Source organism: Galeopterus variegatus, unplaced genomic scaffold (genome assembly GCF_000696425.1).
Source record: "Galeopterus variegatus unplaced genomic scaffold, G_variegatus-3.0.2 Scaffold752, whole genome shotgun sequence".
NCBI lineage: Eukaryota > Metazoa > Chordata > Mammalia > Dermoptera > Cynocephalidae > Galeopterus > Galeopterus variegatus.
Genome location: NW_007726863.1, coordinates 106,182 through 112,366, shown reverse-complemented (window position 1 = coordinate 112,366; position 6,185 = coordinate 106,182).

The window sequence follows — 6,185 nt, the reverse complement described above, 5'->3', positions numbered from 1 at the left end:
ACAGGATGCCTAGTGGCATTTGAATTTCAGATGAGTTTTTAGTATATGTCCCAAATATTGCATGGGACATACTTATGCTAAAAAAAAAAAAATGGGCTGGGGCTGGCCCGGTGGCTCACTGCTACAGTGCGCCGCTTGGGAGCGCGGTGATGTTCCTGATGCTCCCGCTGAGGGTTCGGATCCCACATACAGATCGGCCACTCACTGGCTGAGCAAGGTGCGGGAGCAACACCGAGGGTTGCGATCCCGTTGCTGGTCCCAGTCCGGTACGGGCGCGACACTGAGGGTTGCGATCCGTTGCTGGTCACGAAAAAAAAAAGACAAAAAGGAAAAAAAAAAAAGGGCTGTTTATCTAAAATTCCAGTGTTACTCAGCATCCTGCATTTGTAGTTGTTGAATCTGGCGACCCTAGCTCACTTCCATCCTAACAACAGGCCCCATAGTGCGTTCAAGAGCCTGACTTCCAATGCTTCTGTTTCCGTTGGAAAGGAAAGGCTGCATTTCTGCAATTTTCTACTCTCAGTCTTTTCACTGCTCGGGATGGTTTCTTCCCCGGCCCCCCAACCCACTCCCAGGTTTTATGAACCACCGAAGTCTAGGTTGTTCTAGAAAGGTCTGAGAGCTCATACAAGCCATTACCTGAACCCAGGTGACTGCTTATTATTTTATTATTGTTGTTACTAAGCCATAAATCTGGCTCACAAACACATGCTAAGTGGGTGGGGGGAGTTCTGGAAAAGGGAGACTGGATGAGCTGTACTGATCTGGCTCAAGGACACAGAAGGCCAGGATATCCCAACCCCAACCTCTGGGTTCCCTGGCAGCTGGGAGAGATGGTTGCACAGGTAAGCCTGCAGGCCTGGGCAGGGCAGGGCATGGGAGAGAAATGGGGGTAGGGGGGTGGGGAAAGAGCCCCAGGCAGCTGCTTTTCTGTCCCAGCAGCAATGCCAACCTGGCATTGCTGGATCCTCTGGATCTTGAAAGAAATGCCAGATACCTGGCTTTTTTATGTGCTGAGTTTTAAATGTTACAACCAATTCACAAAACATATAAACCCCCGTTCAGGTGCAGTGTAAGAGGTTCTCGGGTTGTGGCTTGTTGGTCTGCTACCCCTCGAAGCATTCTGCAGGCTCCCCTTAGGACTGGAGTCAAGTCAGAGGGTGACACCGAGACGCTCAGCACTTTCAGAAATCCTGGGGCTCTCCCCAGTCTGTGGCTTTGGAGTTAAGAAGCTGGGGTGCCTTGGTTGAGTCAGGGTTATCCAGCACACATGGGGGTGCATAAGTCCTAGGGCAGGAGGCCTGGAGAAGCAGGGCAGATAAGGGTGCAGACAGTTCCCAGCTCTTCTGATGCTGCCCCCACTCCCACCGGGAGATGTGCGTTGTCATGGTGATGGGAGGGCGGTGCTAAACCAGGAAGGACTTCACTCATCCTAACTTGAGTGAAGCTCATTCCTGGGTCCTGGGCAGATGATGATAACTGTACTCTGAGCAAGAGCAATTCTAAGCACTTTGCATACATATGACCTCATTTAATCCTCATAACAACCCCATGGAGTACTTGCTATTATTATCTCTGGTTTGCAGAGGAGAGTCCCAAGGCGTGGAGGTAAAGTAATTTGCTCCAGGCCACATAGCTAATAAACTGTTCAACCCAGGATGTCTGGCTCCAAGCTCCTAACCACTGTGTCTTACCACAGGGGGGCATATGGTTTCAAAGAAGTTTCCTAAGAATCTGCAGGTCAAATTGGCCACGTGTGCAAGCCCAAGGTGGCCCTAGCTCCTGGCAGAAAGGGGTCTGGATGCACTGAAACTCATGTTAACGTGAACAAACACATCCTAGACTGCTCCTGCCTTGCTGTGAATCCAGTATTGCCATCGGCTTTTTTTTCCTGCTCATCTGGCACAAGCTGACTTTGCAGGAGTGAGGCCAAGATGGGGCAGCCAATTGACAGCAGCACTCTAGCAAGGTATATGTGGCAAAAAACAAAAAATAAAAATAAAAGTAAACAAAAAAGTATACGTAACAAGGCACACCCTGCAGCACAGTATGTGTGGTGCAGGACAGAATGTCAAGGTGTATCAGACCTCTGGCTGTTGGGGACCCCCATCCCTCCAAGGCCAGTCCAGCTCAGACCACAGACTCCGTCCCACACTGCCTGCTCTCCCCCTTCCCCTCGTCACCATGTCCCATCAGGAGCCATGCTTTTGGTGAAGGTGTGGATGACTGCTAGACACACCCCCAAACAGAAATTCCAGCTGTGGTCCCCTGTGAAGGGTTAGAAGCCAGAGCACATCTGCCTAAGTGGAGGGAGGAAGAACTGGGGAGACACGGGAGCTCCTGTAGGGGGTTGGCCTGAGCACAGGGTTTGTAGTCAGCTGCACTTAGCTCTGAATCCCAGATGTGCCCCCTCGCTAGCTCATGTGGCCTTGGGCAATTTTCAGTCTCTCTGAGCTCAGATGTGTCATGTGTAACACAGGGCTCTGCCTGGTGAGGGTGCCAGGAGGGTACAATGAGAAGGTAAGCGTGGTCAGGCTTGGCAAACATCAGCTGCTGTGGTTATTGGCCTGGCGATGGTCTGAACAGTGTAATCGTGTGGGCAGCACTGGCAGCCTGCACGTGTGTTTTATCTGTCTTAAACTTGAGTGAGTTGCCAACATTTAAAAATTGGGAAATTTCCCATTAAAAATTGATTTTAAAAAAAGAAGAGTAAACATATATAAATAGCTCCCTTTCTCCTTGCTTTTTGCACAGTGACAACACCTCAGGCACTCTCTTTTAGCCTTTCCTTTTTTGCATATCATATTGTGATTATTTCTTACCTGCATTTATAGCACTTTCTTGTTCTTTTTACTGGCTGTAAAGTGTCCCCCTTGAGTGTTTTTTACTATTAGTCAATCTCCTACTAATAAACATATAGGTTGTTTTCAGTTTTTTGCTACTGTAAACAATGCTACAACAAATAACCTGGTTCAGGGGCCTGTGTACTCAGGAATAAGCACACTATTTCTATTCCTTATTAATTTTAGCTTCTTGACTTCTCAACATATTAGATCAGCTCACTTTGATCATCTCTCCTGTCTCTCCCATCCTCCTAATAGAGTTATACAACTATTTTTAATTGCTATATTGGTGACCTTTTAAGTTTTAAGTAATATACAAACAATTTATTCCTTATTCCTTAACCTAAGGATTTTATTTCTCCCTTTTTTTTTTTTTTTTTTGTCTTTTTTCGTGACCGGCAACGGATCGCAACCCTCAGTGTCGCGCCCGTACTGGACCGGGACCGGCAACGGGATCGCAACCCTCGGTGTTGCTCCCGCCCCTCGCTCAGCCAGTGAGCAGCAGGTCTGTATGTGGGATCCGAACCCTCGGCGGGAGCGCCACCGCACTTCCCAAGCTGCGCACTATAGCAGTGCGCCACCGGGCCGGCCCACCGGTCATCTTTTTTTAAAAAAAAAAAAAAGAAAAGTTAGAAGATCTGGGAACAGTGGGTCTGCACCCCACCTCCACCAACTACAAGAGCAGAGTTGGGGCTAAGCAGGCTCTGCCCCTTCCCCGAAGGATATTTGCTCTTGGGTTCAAGCCCGGTGCCTCCTGCCCCTCCATTCACTTCCAGAACCTACTGGCCACAGGAAGCATCTCTGTTCAAGAGCCTGGTAAACTGGATTTAGGACAAGCTAGGAGAGGTTCAGAGAAGTTAAGTGAATTGCCCAAAGCCACACAGCTCTGTGGTAGAGCTGGGCCTGGCAGCTGTGCCTGCTGCCTCGTCCAGCGCCTCTTCCATTAGCAGCAACAGCCCTCATACCAAAGACTTCACATGCATCTTCCCCATCACCCCCAAGACCACTATGGGGCAAATACTGTTATTATTCTCACTCCATGAAGGAGGAAGTTTTCAGAGAAGAGCAGTGAATTAGCCCAAGGTCACCCAACCAGTAAGCAGAGAGCTGAGACAGCCAGATCGGGCTCTGCAAGCTAGTGCCTCCTTTAATGGATTTTTCTCACTATCCCTGAGACCCCCCTGACTCCATTTAACCCGAGATGACCTCAATGGGCTCCTGCTGGCAGCCTGGAGGTCTGCCAGGCAGGGGAGCTGTGGCTTCGGCCGGGAATAGGATGCTGACAAGGCATATCAGAGGCCAGGTCAGCCTGTGACCAGTGCTTCCCCAGTGCTCCTGACACCTGGGAAAGAACAGAGCAGGGGAGAGCTGGAGCTGCTCCAGACCCTCATCTGAGCTCCTAAGACTGCACATCCGCCTCCTTCAGCACCCCTCCCCACCCAAGCGACCTATTAGATGAGTCCCCAACTCCCAAACCCTAAACTGCACGGAGCTTGCTCACTGAAAACAGCTCTAAGTTCAAATCCCAGCTCCATCATACCTGTCTAGCAACACCTCCCCATTGCTGTGTGCATGTAGACAAAAAAAGCGCTAAATGCTTAGCAACGAGCATGGTAAGTAGTAGGCAGACAATGTAGACCTGACGATTACAGATGAGGAAGCTGGGGCCCCAGGTCACTCAGCCTATGAGCAGCAGCACTGGGATCAGTGCCAGGGTGCGATGGATCTGGGTCTGGGCTCTAGGCCACCATGCTGACTCCTGACCGGGCCTTTTGGGGGTGGGTGTGGGTGAGAAGAGCAGCTTTGCTGGAATCTGACCAGGGTGGAGGCCCCCTCCTGGGCTTGTCAGAGAAATGGATTTCCAAGAATTTTGGCCTCAGCAGGGAAGAGGGGAGAGGGGCCTCGTGTCTCTGCTCCTGGCTCCACCTCATCTCCTTGCTGAGTGTCCCCACATCACGTCTCTGGCTGCCTCCCCCTACCCCCACCCCAAGGCCATTAAGTTTTGGGAAGGATCGGGGGTGGATAAAGTGGAGCCTCAATCCTGCAGGCTGTGTGCCTCTTGAGGACCTATAAGTTTGAAAACCTTTTCAAGTGCCTCTCCCCTGCCCCCATACTTTCTGAGATATCCACATCCTGCCGCCATCCCCCAAACAGCTCACAGAAACCACAGTGTAGACTGGCGGGGGGAGGGGGGCTGGCATTTACTGGGCCCCTACTATGTGCCAGGCACTGTACCAAAGACTTACCACGTGTTCCCTCAGCAAATCCTTCCCTCTGAGGGGACTGCTCTACCCTGCCCCCTGTACGGGTGAGAAAATTGAAGTCCAGGAAGTGACTTGCCCATAGTCACCAGAGCTGACAAGAGGCAGTGCTCAGCTTTGAACCCCAGGCTGGGAGCCCCCATTCACCCAAGCGGCTTGGGAAAGGTTTCAGATTCCTGAGTGGAGTGGAAGGGGGCTTGAGTACTTGCTGTGACCCTTCTCCAGGCCGGCTGTGTTAATTTGGGTGGGTCTCCTGCCCTCTCTGAGCCCCAGTTTCCTCATTTCTAATAGGAAGCACGACTGCTGCTCCTCTCCACATCTGTCACCCCCTTACTTGGGAAGGAGCTGACATTTCAGGGTGCCGGTTCCTCAGGCTCCTTGGGATGGGGTGGCCAAATTGACTGAAGAACGGGGTGCACAGTCTCTCTGCGGCCCCTGAAAGAGGGCTCACCAGGATGTCCAGCTCAGACTCCTCCACTCACAGGCCCAGCTCTGGTTCCCATGTTCCGCCTCACCGCCACCCCCTCTTTAGTGCAAATCTACAGCCTTGAGGCCCTCCAGGTCCGGGCAAGCTGCTGCCCCCAAGAAGCGGCAGCACCAAAGGGTCCAAGGGGCTCCTGGAAAGCCCCCCAACCCAGGCCGATGACCCTGGAAGCTGAGGGTCCTCTCTGATTCTTCGCGCACCTGGGCCTCCTGGGGATGGGGTACGACGTGCCGCTCAGAATTGGGACAGATCCTGCAGACCCTGCGCTCCTGTCTCAGGAACCCCCAGGGTATATGGGGCTGGAGCGTGGGGGACTGACCCGGGAGGGGGTGCGAAGCCAGGGCCGGGGCAGTGGGGACAGTCAGGGCGCCGAGTGTGTAAGTGCGGGGCGTGCGTGCAGCGCGGGCACAGGGGAGGTGTGTAAATTGCGCGGTGACCGCGTGTGTGCACACGCGGGGCGGGCGTGCGGGGCGCGATGCGATGCGCAGTGCGCGGACTGGCTGGGCCGGTAAGGGCGCCCGGCGCGCGCTGAGCCCGGCGTTCGGGTGCAAGCGCCGCGCGGCGGGAGCAGGCGCGCCGAGTGCGCGGGGCCCGGGA